Source organism: Sciurus carolinensis, chromosome 16 (genome assembly GCF_902686445.1).
Source record: "Sciurus carolinensis chromosome 16, mSciCar1.2, whole genome shotgun sequence".
Lineage (NCBI taxonomy): Eukaryota > Metazoa > Chordata > Mammalia > Rodentia > Sciuridae > Sciurus > Sciurus carolinensis.
Window position 1 is genome coordinate 49,955,436 of NC_062228.1, and position 15,254 is coordinate 49,970,689.

Below are 15,254 nucleotides of genomic sequence, written 5' to 3' on the forward strand. Positions count from 1 at the left end.
TTTACCATGGCCTTCAGGGCCCTGTGTGGGCCACCCCTGCCTGATTTCTAACATCACCTCAAACTACTCTTGCCTGGACCCCTGTTGCAGACCCTCCCACCTCCCCTGTGTTCCTGCAGAAAGACAAGCTTGAGCCGCAGACTGTTCCTCTGCCTGAACTCTGCATCCCCCCAGCCCCATTCTGAGCCTTACGTGATTGGCTCCATATCTTTCACAACTCAGTCCCAACATCACCCCTTAAATTTGCTCAGTACCCCAAATCTGAAACAGCCTTGCCGTACTATCTCGTTAGCATATTTGAATCCCCTCGTGTTCATTTTGTAGCTCTCTTTTCCAAACCACAATAGAAATTTGCCTGGGAGGGTGAAGACCTTGTCTTGGGCACCACTATCTTCCCAGCCCACAGCATAATGCCTGGCACAGAGTTAGGACCCAGGAATCAAAATATAGTTTTTGACTGAATGTGATTTAAAAAAAAATTTTTTTAGTTGTTGAGGGACCTTCATTTTATTCATTTATTTATATGTGGTGCTGAGAATTAAATCCAGTGCCTCACACATGCTAGGTAAGCACTCTACCACTGAGCCACAACCCCAGCCCAGAATGTGGTTTTACTAAGATTAAAAGCTCTGTACTGGTCTGATTTTTATTACGCATCTGAACTGGTCAACTCATGAAAAATTGAAATGAACAACTAAAGCAACATCCTAGCCTTTATTGAAGAATTTCCATGTATCAGGCACAGTATTAGGAACTATATCCACAACATTTTAAATTTTTCTTTCTTTTTTGCTTTTTGTTTGTTGTTGTTTTTTGGTTTTTGGTACCAAGGATTGAACCCGGAGGTGCTTAACCACTGAGCCACATTCCCAGCCCCTTTCTATATTTTATTTAGAAACAGGGTCTCACTGAGTTGCTTAGGGCCTCTCTAAATTGCTGAGGTTGGTCTTGAATTTGAGATCCTCCTGCTTCAGCCTCCCAAGTCACTGGGATTATAGGCATGTGCTACCACACCCAGCTCCACAACGTTTTTAAGTGTTCCTCTGGCAGAAGTCTCTAAGGCTGATTTTGCAGAAGTAAACACAGACTCAGAGAGGAACAATCTCCTGCTAAAGATCACACAGCCAAAACGTCATGATTCCCAGATTATCCTCAAAGATGTCTCAGGCCAAGCCCAACCTTCTACCCGCAGCACTGTGGGTCCAGATTTGAGATACAGCAAAGTCTCATTTGTGTTAAGCTAAAGTACATAATTTGAAAATAGTGAAATACTTAAAACTACCCTATTATGAAAAATTAAAATATCAACCACTTTTTAAAATATCATCAAGAAGGGCAGGGGCTGGGAGATAGCTCAGTCGGTAGAGTGCTTGCCTTGTAAGCACAAGGCCCTGGTTCGATCCCCAGCACCAAAAAAAAAAAAAAAAAAAGAAGAAGAATAAGGGGGACTCTGAGAAAAAGCTCACACAGGCAAGAATCCCCTTCTACCCTCTTGGGTGGACAGCGGCTGCCACCGTGGGTAAAGGAGACCCCAACAAGCCAAGGGGCAAAATGTCCTCATACGCCTTCTCCGTGCATACCTGCTGGGAAGAGCACAAGAAGAAGCACCCGGACTCTTCTGTCAACTTCACCAAATTCTCCAGGAAATGGAAGACCATGTCTGCAAAGGAAAAGTCGAAATTGAAGATATGGCAAAGAGTGGCAAAGCCTGCTATGATAGGGGGAGGAACGTAATTTTTCATCAGGAGGATGAGGAATAAATGGCTGTCCTGTAACCATGCGTGTGGGGTGTGTGCATGCTCAGGCAACTGTTTTGCTAAGAATGTGAATTCAAGTGCAGCTCAACATTAGCTTCAGTATAAAAACTGTACAGATTTTTGTATAGTTGATAAGATTCTTTGTAAATACTTTTATTTAAAACATGCAGATTGTAGCTTTTTGAAGGGCTACTACATACAGTTAGATTCTAAAGCTTCTGGTGTTGAATGTTCCTAAATATTTAATTGTTTCTTGTGTATGGTAGCACAGCAGACTGGTAGGAATTAGTATCAGTAGTAAATTTTGGGTTTTTTAAGATGTTGGATTTTGGGTTTTTTTTTTTTTTAAGTTTGTAATAAAATTATATTTAAAAATGTCATCAAGAAGGGAAGTACCATTTGCCTCTAATCCCAGCTTCTTGGGAAACTGAGGCAGGAGAATCATGAGTTCAAGGCCAGCCTGGATATCTTTGTGAGACCTGTCTTATAATGAAATAAATAGGGCTGGGATGTAGTTCAGTGTACAGAACCCCTGGGTTCAATCCCTAGTACTGCAAAAACAGGAAATAATTTCACAGATACTGGGGTGATGTATTAATTCTATTCACAGTAGTGCCACAAGATGGCGCCACATGAGCTGGCCAACCCTGCTTAAACCCGCTGACTAGGTATCAAGAATAATCGTGGGGACCTTTGTCCCCTCTGTGTTACTTCAACATTCACTGTACAAAAGGAAGTTCTCATAAGACACCTAAATGCAACATTTGATTCTAAACTGCATTTCCCACCCCAGGTGGGGCAGTAACAATAAGGAACATTATTCAGACAGCTGATGAAACTGGAGCATGAATTGTGGATTTGAGTACTGTTTCTGTGTTAAATTTGTTTTTCTTGTTGCTTTTGTTTTGTTTTGTTGTGATGTTAGGGATGTGCTAGCTAGGCAAAGGCTCTACCACTGAGCTACCTCCCCGGCCCAATTTCTTGATTTCAATAGCTGTGTTGTACTTAGGAAAGAGAATGTTCTTGGACTACGATGCTCAGTGGTAGAGCACTTGCCTAGAGTGCGGACAGGCTCTGGGTTCCTTCCCGAGATCCCCGCGAAAAATAGAGAATGTCCAAGGTAAAGGGCGCAGTTTCTGACTTAACTCTCAAATGTTTTATATCAGGATATGCGTCTATGTGTGACTCCTTGGGGAGGGGAGAAGTGACAACAGCAAGACAAGCAGAGCAAATTACATAAACACTGGCAAATCAGCGTATAGATGTGCTGCTTTTCTTTTTTCTCCTTTTTGGTACTGGAGATTTTACCCAGGGCTCTTAGTCGCTGAGCCACATCCCCAGTCCTTTTTGGTTCTGCTTAGAGTCAGGGTCTAATTGAGCTGCTTAGGGCCTCGCTAAGTTGCTGAGGCTGGCCTTGAACTTGCCCTCATTCGGTCTCGGCCTCCTGAGTCACTGGGATTAAAGGTGTGCACCACCATGCGCAGCTTGTTCCTGCCTCTCCTCTAAACGTTTACAATTATATTAAATTTTTAAAAATCAAAAAACCTTTTTTTTTTCTTTAAATAACCTATAAGAATGTCATTACAGGTTTTTTCAGTGGTGGTGCCAATGCCAGTGCTGAAAATCATCAGTTTTGGAGATAAAGCTAGATAACACTATGTGCCCCGCACTGTTTTAAGCCCTTTATGCACATTGACTCATTCAGTTCTCACAATCATTCTGTGGGGGAGGTGCTATTATTAATCCTCCCATCTTAGTGAAGAAGTTGAAACATAGGTCGAGTAATTTGTTCAAGATTACACAGTTGAGCTGGGCACAGTGGCGCATGCCTGTAGTCCCAGCAGTTTGGGAGGTTGAAGCAGGAGGACTACGAGTTCAAAGCCAGCCTCAGAAACGTAGCAAGACCCTAAGCAACTCAGTGAGACCCTGTCTCTAAATAAAATAGGGCTGGGTTGTGGCTCAGTGGTCCAGGGTCCCTGAGTTCGATCCTGGGTGCCCCCACCCAAAAAAAAAAGATCACACAGTTGTAGCGCTTAATTCTTAAATAATAACACCGTCAAGAAGGTCATACAATGGGACTGGGGTTGTGGCTCAGTGGTAGAGCACTTGCCTAGCATGTGTGAGGCACTGGGTTTGATTCTCAGCACCACATATAAATAAATGAATAAAATAAAGGTCTACCAACATCTAAAAAAGAAATATATATAATGTGTATATATACATATATATATATATATATATATATATATATAATTTTTTTTTAAGCCAAACAAGCCAGATGCAGGATTCAGGAGGCTAAAGCAGGAGGATCACAAGTTCCAGGCTGTAGCAAGACCCTATCTCAGGGAAGAAAAAAAAAAAAGAGGTAAGAGAGCTGAGATGTGGCTCAGTAGCAGAGAGCACCTGGGTTCAATCCCCAGGACCATTAAAAACAAAAACCGAACAAGGGGCTAGGGTGTGCTCAGGGGCGTGTGCGCTTAGCACATATGGGCCCTAAGCTCAATCCCCAGCACAAAAAAGCAAAAATTATATGGCAAAGAAGGCCAAATAGTCTCCAGAATACATGATACAAAATATGAAGGGGTAGAAAAGGCAGCTTGAGGGGAAGACTTTGCTACAACAAATGTAGGTTGATGTGTTCTGAATCCACTGCCTCAAACTAACATTCAATCCATACCCAGTTTAGCCAAAATAAAACAGGGGAAAAATAAAATAAATAAAATAGGGAGATAATGTGACTGCTGATGATGCGAGTGAACCCACTAACCATTATTATAGAGGAAAAATCAGAATGCCCCTCAAACAAACCTGGTTATTCTATTTTTTTAAAAATATTTTTTAGTTGTTGATGGACCTTTATTTTTATTTATTTATTTACTTACTTACTTACTTATATGTGGTGCTGAGAATGGAACCCAGTGCCTCACACATGCTAGGCAAGCGCTCTACCACTGAGCTACAACCCCAGCCCAAACCTGGTTATTCTTAATGTCTACTTTTAAATACACAAATGGCATAAATTCAAAGCTTTAAAACATAGGAAATTCCCTTTGACCTTTGCGATTTTATCCCTGGGCATTTACCCTATGGGCATGTTCACACATGAACAAAATATGATGTGCATAAGAGGCACTGTCCACGAGAGCGAAGCATCAGGACACCAGCCATCCCAGCGGCCAGTGCGATGCCAGTTAAACACACCACAGTGCAGCCACTTGAGGGGATACTAGGCAGTTATTTTTAAAGGAAGTTCTTTCCAATAAGCATGCTAAAAGGCATTTACCACTATTAGCCATCAGGGAAACAAATGCATATCAAAACCACAATAATAAGCTACCACTCTGCACCAGGATAACTATAATAAAAAATTCATGAAGGCACAGTGGCACCTGCCTGTGATCCCAGCAGTCTTGAGATGCTGAAACAGGAAGAGCAGAAGTTTGAGGCCAGCCTCGGCAATCTAGTGAGACCCTAAGGAACTTAGTGGGACCTGTCTTAAAAAAATAAAAAAGGAGTCAGGTGCCGTGGTGCACGCCTGTAATCCTAGCAGCTTGGGAGGCTGAGGTAGGAGGACTGCAAGTTCAAAGCCAGTCTCAGCAATTTAGTGAGGCCCTAAGCAACTCAGCAAGACCCTGTCTCAAAATAAAATATAAAAAGTGCTGGGGATGTGGCTCAGAGGTTATGAGCCCCTGGAGTCAATCCCAGGAAGGAAGGAAGAAAGGAAGCAAGGGAGGGAGGGAAGGAGGAAAGAAAGAAGCTCATTGGTAAAGCACCCTGCATTAGATCCCTAGAACCCCCAGAAAATTTCAAATAAGTACTAGGGATATAGCTCAGTGGCCAAGCATGTGCTAAGCATGCTTGCTTGAGACCCTGGGTTGGATCCCCAGCACCACAAAAACAAACAAAACAAAAAATACTTAAGTAATAATAAATATCAGCAAGAATGTAGAGAAATTGGAGCCCTCGCACACTCCTGATAGAAAGGTAAAACGGTACAGCCACTTTAGAAAACAGTCTAGCATTCCCTCAAATGGTTAAAAATAGAATTACTAATGAGCCATCCATTTCAATTCTGGTATCTTCCCCAAAGAATTAAAATAGGAGCTGGGGATGTAGTTCAGTGGTAGAGTACTTACCTAGCACGTGCAGGCCCTGGGTTCCATCCCCAGACACGCACACACGCACAAATTGAAAACATGTCCAAGACAGAGCTGGGAGCAGCGGCACATGTCTATAATCCCAGTAGCTCTGGAGGCTGAGGCAGGAGGACTGCAAGTTCAAAGCCAGCCTCAGCAACTTAGCGAGGCCCTAAGCAACTCAACGAGACCCTGTCTCTAATAAAATAAAATATAAAAAAGGACTGGAGATGTGGCTCAGTGGTTAAGCGCCTCTGGGTTCAATCCCCAGTACCAAAAAAAAAGAAGAAAAATAAACTGTCCAAGATAGGATAGATGGCACATGCCTGGAACCCTCGGACTTGGGAGGCTGAAACAGGAGACCACATGTTCAAGGCCAGCCTCAGCAACTGAGGGATACCCTATCTCACAATAAAAACTAAAAAGGGCTGAGGATATAGTTTAGTGGTAAATCACTCCTAGACCCAATCACCAGTACCAGGGCCTAGAGTTGTGGCTCAGTGTTAGAGCCACATAAAAACAAATAAATATAGGTATTGTGTCCATCTACAACCAAAAATGTATTTTAAAAAAATCACCAATACCACAAGAAAAAAAGTGTCGGTACAACTGTCACATGAATGCTCATAGTAGTAGTATTATTCATGATAGCCCAAAGTGTAACAACCCAAATCAGATAGATGTCCATCAACTGATGAATGGATAAACAAACTGATATACATTCCATACAATGGAATATTATTCAGCCATATAAAGGAATACACGCTAAAACCTGGATGAACCTTGAAAACATGCTACATAAAATAAGCCATATATTGTACAATTCATTTATATATGTTTGGAATAGGCAAATCTATAGAGATGAAAAACAGATTAATGGTTGCCTCAGACTGGAGGAGGGGCAAGGATGGAAGACTTGGGGAATGATGTTTAGAGGGTGCAGGATTTGGGGGTAATGAAATGTCCTAAAATTGATTGGTGATTGCTGCCCAGCTCTGAATAACTAAAAGCCAATGAATTGTGTACTTTAAATAGGTGAATTGTCTGGCATGCAAATTATGTATCAATACAGCTGTTTAAAAGGAAGCTGTTTACATACTGATATGAAATGATCTCCAAAATATATTAAGTGAAAAAAAGTAATATGCAAAACTATTATTTATGCAACAGACTGAGTGGGAAAATACACTGTGTGTAAAGGTACAGGATATTTCTGGAAGGACACAGAAAACTCCAGTGACAGTGATTGCCTCTAGGATGGGAAACTGGGCAACTGAGGGACCCAGAGTAAGAGACGGAATTGCGAATTTTAAATAAAACACACCTAGGAAAGTATAAAGAATAACAATGAACAACCATGTGCCCACCAACTGCCTTTATTTTTTTTAACTTTTTTCTACCGGGTATGAACCCAGGAGTGCTTTACCACACTGAGCTACATCCTTAGACCTTTTTATCTTTGTTATTTTGAGAAAGGGTCTCACTAAGTTCTGAGGGTCTCACTAAATTGCTGGTCTTGAACTTGTGATCCTCCTGACTCAGTCCCCCAGTCTCTGGGATTACATGTGTGTGGCACCATGCCCAGGCCTCACCACCTGACTTTAAAGGTGGTGCATACCTGTAATCTCAGCTATTCAGGAGGCTGAGTTAAAGGATCGTAAGTTCAAGACCAGGTTCAGCAACTTAGCAAAACCTTGTCTCAAAATAAAAATAAAAGGGCTTGGGATGTAGCTCAGTGGTAGAGCACTTACCTAGCATGAGTGAAGCCCAGTTCAATACCCAGTAACACAGACACACACACAAAATGTCTTTACTATACTGTTGTTGAATCTTCATGTGACCTTCTCCAATCACATCCCACCTATCTCTGGAGGGAACTATTGTCCTATATTTGGGGTTTATCATTCCCATGCATTTTATACATTCACTATACTTTAAGTATTCCTAATCAATATTGCATGTTTAAACTATACATATTCATCTACAATTGCTTTTTTCATTTTTTTTGGTATATTCATATTGATATATGCAATTTAGTTTGTTTTCATTGCGTATAATATTCCACCCAATAGATAATAATCCAACATTGATGTCTAATTTTTCCAAGATGGAATGCATGTCTCATCCCACATGCTCTTATTACAATGACCCTGACACTCTTCTCACTGACTGGTAAGGTTTATGATCCCTCCCTTGAATTTGAGTGGGCCAGTCACTGTGGCAAAAGTAGAGTGCTGTGATTTCCAATGCTACATTAGAAGAGATAATAGTTTCCTCTGACTCTTGAGAAGCTCCCTCTTGGAACCTAGCTGTCATGTTTTAAGAAAGCGCAGGCCACATGGAGAAGCCATGCATAGGCTGAGGTTCCAGCTTAGGAACAGCACTGGTTAACCACCAGATGTGTGAAGAATCTTTTTTTAAAATTTTTTTAATTGTTGATGAATCTTCATTTTGTTTTTTATTTATCTGCGGTGCTGAGAATCAAACTCAGTGCCTCACACATGCTAGGCAAGTGCTCTTAACACTGAGCCACAACCCCAGTCCTGTGAAGAATCTTTAAGAGGACATCAACCCCAGCTAACATCTTACTGCAAACGCGGGACAGCCTACAAGTGGCAACAACCCTGCTGAACCCAGTCAACTGCCACTACCATAAAGATCTTAAAAAATGATCACTGTCTCAGGCAACTAAGATGTGGGTGATTCGTTCGGCATTAGGCAATGGACACGTCACAGTCTGTCCATTCTCCAGCTGATGGATATTTAGGTTGCTTCCAAGTTTATACTACTACAAATAGCACTTCTATAAATACTCATGCATGTCTCTCTGTGTGTGGAAGTTTCTCCAGGGGATAGTCCTAGGAAAACCATTGCTGGGTTAGAGAAGAGAGTATGTCAACTTCAACTTTACCAAGGCCCATCAAATTATTTCCAAAGCACTGGGCACAAACTTGTGTCCCAACAGCAGCGTACTCTCATTACTCCAAATCCTCCCGACACTTGAGGCATAGATTTTTGCCAGTCTATTGAACACAGAATGGTCTCACTGTGTAATTTTTTTCTTTCCCCAGCACTGGGTATTGAACCCAAGGATGTTCAACCATTGAGCTACATTCCCCAGCCCTTTTTTTTGTTTGTTTGTTTTTGAGACAGGGTCTCATTAAGTTGCTGAGGCTGGCCTTGAACTTGAAATCTTCCAGCTCAACCTCCTGAGTTGCTGAGATGACAGGTATGCACCACCATGTCTAGCAGTGTATGTCCTTTTGAACCTTTGCATTTTACCCTGTTTGCATGAATTAATTCAAAATAAGTACTTCAATGTATGTGAATAAGTGCCTTTCTGTTTTAAACATGTGGTATATATTTGGGTGCCAGACTAAGGTTTCATTTTTCAAAAAAAGTTGTTCTAGTAGCAAAAACTACATCTCACACCTAGACATTGGTGTCTCTCTCTCTTTTGTTTTTTTAGTGCTGGCGCAAAACCCAGGGCCTCATGCATACTAACCATGCACTTTACCACTGAGCTACACCGCCAGTCCCAAGATCTTCATTTCTTTTTTTTTTTTTTTTTTGGTGCTGGGGATCGAACTCAGGGCCTTGTGCTTGCAAGGCAAGCACTCTACCAGCTGAGCTATTTCCCCAGCCCCCAAGATCTTCATTTCTGATACTGCTCAGCAATAAAAGAAATTGGGCTTCTTGAAGAAATGGTCAACTCTGGAAATAGGGCAGGAAATATACAAGATGAACTGGAGCATCATGTATTGCCAGAAGGTAAGGCTGTGTGGAAAAACAAAAGCCAGGTGTGGGGGCGCACACCTGTAATCCCAGAGGCTTGGGAGGCTGAGGCAGGAGGATCATGAGTTCAAGGCCAGACTCAGAAACTTAGGGAGGCCCTAAGCAACTCAGTGAGACCCTATCTCTAAATAAAATGTAAAAAGGGAGTAGGGATGTGGCTCAGTGGTTAAGTGCCCCGGGGTTCAATCCCCAGTACCCCCCCCCAAAAAAAAAAGAAACTCAGGGAGACCCTGTCTCAAAATAAAAAATAAAATGGGTGGAAGTACATCAAGTCAAAGGGACACAATAGCCACTGAAAGCACCAGTGGCCAAACCCAGAGTAATGCAAAAAAAAAAAAAAAAAAAAAAAAAGTCATATGGGTTTATAACTTAAAATAAATATCCATGAGTCTGGATAAATAAATAAATTGCTGGTCAGGTATGGTGGTACCTGCCCATAATCCCAGAGACCTAGGACTCCACAGCAGGAGGATCACAAGTCTGAGACCACTCTTGACAATTTGGTGAGACCTTGTCTCAAAATAAAACATAAACCAGGGGCTGGGAATATAGTTCAGAGGTAGAGCGTCCCCACTTAAATTAATGAATTAAGAATCCCCAGGTTTTTGTTTGTTTGTTTTTACTTTTTTGTGGTGTGGTACTGGGGATTGAACCCAGGGCACTTTACCACTGAGCTACATCTCCAGCTGTTTAATTTTTATTTTGAGACAGGATCTTTTCAAGTTGTTGAGGGTGGCCTCAAGCTTACCATCCTCCTGCCTCAGTCTCCAGAGTCACTGGGATTATGGGTGTGCACCACAGTCCCAGCCCAGTTTAAAAATAATTCATAAAATATTAAATTAGGGGCTGGAGCTGGGGCTCAGTGGCAGAGAGCCTGCCTAGCACGTGTGAGGCACTGGGTTTGATCCTCAGCACCACATATAAATAAATGAATAAAATAAAGGTCCATCAACATCTAAAAAATTATTTTTAAAAAATTAAATTAAATCACTGAGTAAATTAATAAATCAGAAGACGGATCTTGTAGAGTTCCATATAATTTACACGGGTACTTTGCCCTCAAGAAGGAGAGTGCAGGGCTGGCATTGTGGCTCAGTGGTGGGCTCTGGGGCTGATCTTCAGCACCACATAAATACAAACAAACAAATAAAGGTACTGTGTCCATCTGCAACTTAAAACATATATTTAGGGGGGAAAAAAAAAAGGAGAGCACAACACCTCCTCCAGCTCCTTAGGTGTGGACTGTGCGGAGTGTTTTCCTTGCAAAAATCACAAGATGTAAAGGGAGAAAGAAGAGTAACTTTACAAAGCAAGGAACTTGACAACAGTGTTAACGCGGGCTGAGTGTGAACCCTTGATATGACGACGAAGTGGCACTGGATCGGTAAGGTCTTCGGAAGAGCACCTGACCCCAGTCTAATCTTGAAAACACATCAGGTGAATTCCAATCAAGAGGCATCCTATAATTACCTGACCAGCACGTTTCAAAACTATCAAGGTCATCACCCAAACCAAGCAGTCTGAGAAACTGTGCGGCTAAGAGAAGCCTAAGGAGACATGCAGTTCCTTATTTGGTGACAATGTCAAATTTGACAAAGTAAATGTAATATGGTATCCTGAATGGGATCCTGGAACAGAAGACATGAGATAAAACTAAGGCCACTGGAACAAACTTTGGACTTTAGTTAATACTAATGAGTCAACATTGGTACATTAATTGTAACAAATGTACCATGCCAAGGTACTATGTTAATAACAGGGAAAATTGGGGACAGGACATATGGCAACTCTCTGTACTATCTTCTCAATTTTTCTAGAACTCTAAAAGTACTTCAAAAAATACTAAGGCCTATTATTAAAAAAATGAAAGAAAGAAGGGAAGAAGAAATGGAAGAAAGGAAGAAAAAAAAAAGATTTTGCTGTCTCAAGTCTGTGAAGTTCTGGTTTGGAGTTCAAGGTAGGGAAATGTCTCTTCTCTGGGACTCTCAGACCTTCCAAGGCAGGTCTATAGAAGCAGTGTTACCAAACTAAGTCAGCTCAGGTTCCCAAAGCAGGGGTCAAGGTCATGGCAGCTCAACTCCTAGCTCATCTCAGGCACTAGAGGAAGGGACAGGGAATGGCCTGCACCCTGACTGCCTTGCACGGGTTCTGCAAGTTCCTGTTTTGTTTAGTACCCACTGATGTGAGCCACCAAAGGAGATGACATGTCCAGAGGGGACTTCATCCCAAGACCACCACCCAAACAGAATCATTCTGCTGGACTGTCTCGGAACTGGCCCTGGCCCTGGCCCTGGGCTCCTGTCTCTTCATCTGCTCACCTGATGAGAACAGGAAGGCCTGCCCTTCATGGTGCTGCCCTTGCGATTCAACAAGCCCACTGACTTAGCCAGACGCTCATTTAGTACTTCCTAGCACGAAGGTAGTGGTCAGGGCTAGCTCTTAGCATCACTGACCCAATTTCTCAAGGAAGTCTCTGATTAGAAGAGTCCAAATGCTTTTCATTCCTTTTTATCTTTATTTTTATTTATTTATTTATTTTATTTATTTTTTTTGTGGTGCTGGGAATTGAACCCGTGGCCTTGTGCTTACAAGGCAAGCACTTTACCAACTGAGCTATCTCCCCAGCCCTATTATTATTATTATTATTATATTTTTTATTTTTTTTTTTTGGCAGTACTCGGGATTGAACCCAGGGGTGCAGCTATATTGAGCTCCATCCCCAGCCCTTTTTATTTTGTATTTTGAGACAGGGTCTCACTGAGTTGTCAGGCTGGCCTTGAACTTGTGATCTTCCTGCCTCAGCCTTCCAAGTAGCTGGATTATAAGTGTGCAACCACTGCATCCATCTTTTCCTTTTTTTTTTTTTAATTGTTTTTTGTAGTCCCAGGTGGACAGCATGCCTTCATTTTTTTTTTTTTTTTTTTTAATGTGGTGCTAAGGTTCCAACCCAGTGCCTCACACATGCCAGGTAAGCACTCTGTCACTGAGCTACAGCCCCAGCCCCTTTCATTCCTTTTTGAAATGGGGTGGTCACTATAAAAGTATGCCACCTGAAGAACACCAATAATCTTGGGGGACAGCCTAGCCTAGGTCAGATCTGCTATTTATCCACCATCGGTATTTGCACTTTAAGGATGTCATTGGAGCAGGGCACAGAGGTGCAGGCCTGTAATCCCACTACTCCAGAGGCTAAGGCAGGAGGATTGCAATTCAAGGGCAGCCACGGCAACCTAACAAGACTTCGGTGGTAGAACACTTTTCTGGCAGGCATCAGTCCTTTGGTTCAACGCCCAGAAGCTTAAAAAAAAAAAAAAACCTAGGCCTGCATGGTGGTGCACGTCTACAACCCAGCACTCAAGAAGCTGAGGCAGAAGGATCACAGGTTCAAGGCCAGCTGGGTAACCTAGCAAGACCGGGTCTCAAAGTAAAAAACAAAAAGGGTTGGGGATGGAGTTTGGTGGTAGAGAGCCTCTGGGTTCAAGCCCCAGCACCACCACCAAAAAAAGATCACTGGAGTTCTTCAAATTCCCCCCAGAACTGATCCCACATGTCATTTGTCAGCACTACTGACAGCAAAAAATGGGAAACAATGTGAATTTGCTTTTAAAAGGAACTGGTTAAATGAGACTGTTAGTATGTGTGTGTGCTTGTTTGTGTGTACTGTCCTTTCTCTGGCCTATGTATGTATTGTATATGTAGCTTGTGTGTGAGAGAGAGACATACAGCTCTGTAATGCTCACATAAGAAATCAGAAAACTTGGTGACCTCTGAGGAAGGGATGGGGTGCTAGGAGACATGGGAAGACTCTCACTCTCGTTCTTCTACCTTTTCCATTTTGAACCATGTGAGTATATTACTTATGCTCAAAAATGCTTAATAGAATCAGGAAAAGAATGGTCCAGCCCTGTGGGGCACAGCTGTTGGGGTTGATTTGGTGGAATCTCCGTCAAGGGCATGGGACCCTGCAGCCCTGAAGAGGCTGGGAGGTGGAGAAGGCGTCAGTTCTGGTTGTTCAGCAGACAGTGGCAGGACAGGGCGGGACTCCCAAGGCCAATGGCATCTTAGAGCTACAAATGCTTCCTATGAGAAGTTGATGGGGTGTTGGGGACATGTTCACACAGATAACGCTTAGTCACTGTTCTAGGGATGGGGCTGGGGCTCAGTGGTAGAGCGTTTGCCTAGCACGTGTGAGGCACTGGGTTTGATCCTCAGCGCCAATTAAAAATAAATAAATAAAATAAAGGTATTGTGTCCACCTTCAACTAAAAAAATTAAAAATAAATAAATAAATGAAACCAATGTCCTAGGACCCTGCCCCTCCCCCAAAGGGTCACGTTTCAAACATGGAATGGAGGGTCAAGGTTAAGGATCCTAGAGTCAGCTCCCTGAGGCTAACCCATCCAGGCAAATGCCAGCTGGCTGAGGCCTTCAGCAATTCGCTGCCCTCTGTGAGCCTCTGTAAAAAGCAACAATGGCAGAACTTACCTGTGGTGCAGGTGAGCCTTATGTGTAAGTGAGCTAGGTATGTTTTTCTATCATGTAGTTCCTATTAAACATCAAGAAATCACAAGGGCTGGGGTGTAGCTCAGTGGTACAGCACTTGTCTCGCATGTGTGAGTTCACAGGTTCAATCCCCAGGACCACAAAAGAAAACAAATAAAATAAAATAAAAATAAACACGTAAATGATGAGATCTAGCCTGATTGTCACTGGCTCTCTTAGATCTCTTCCAAACCCCCTGCCCCGTCCTGGGATGACTCCTTTATCAGATCCTGTCCTCTCAATGGCAAAGGGGCCACCCAGTCTCCTCTGGGGCCCTCTGGATCTTTTGCTCTTTCCAGTTGGTATTGCTGGGCCCTCGGCTTTGACTCCAGCCTACAACCTGCCAGGTACCACCCTTTCCACATGATCAGAACGAAGCTGCCGGCTTCCCAGCCTGCTCTTCTCTCCTGCCTCCCCGTCTCTGGCAACAGCTACACCCCAGAGTCCCAGGGATAAAGTCTGGGCGGGACCATGAGTCCCTTCTTCCAATCCGTGTCTGCTGCCATTCCTCCACAGCACACCCCAATCACTGGTTTCTCTGCTGCCCCACTGCCATGGCCTCAGGACAGGCCACCTTCATTTCCCACCTGGAAGCCTCGGGGCCAACACCTCTGTCCTTCCAATAAGGCACTCTCCTCACAGCAACCAGTGCCACCAGTTGTCACACAAGGCAACTCAGTTCACTGCCCAGCTTCAAGCCTCCAAAACTCAACGTCCTCAGCCTAAGTCCTCAACCTGAGTCCCAAAGCCCCAGAGCATCTGCTTTCTGTCTACCCGTCCCCACCTCGTGGTGGACAGGCACCCCTCACCTGCAGCCCCATGGTCTTCTTCATGTTCCTGGACCCATCTCAAGGCCTTTGCCCCCAGTTGTCCCTATGCTAGAATGTTCCTCCTGAACTCCACAGTCACTTCTATTCCAGTTCAGCCCACATGTCACCTCTCTGAAAGGCTTTCCCATCCCCTACACCTGCAGTGGCCCTGGCCACTTTCTCCCATCCCTCCAAATTTTTGGACAGCACCATCC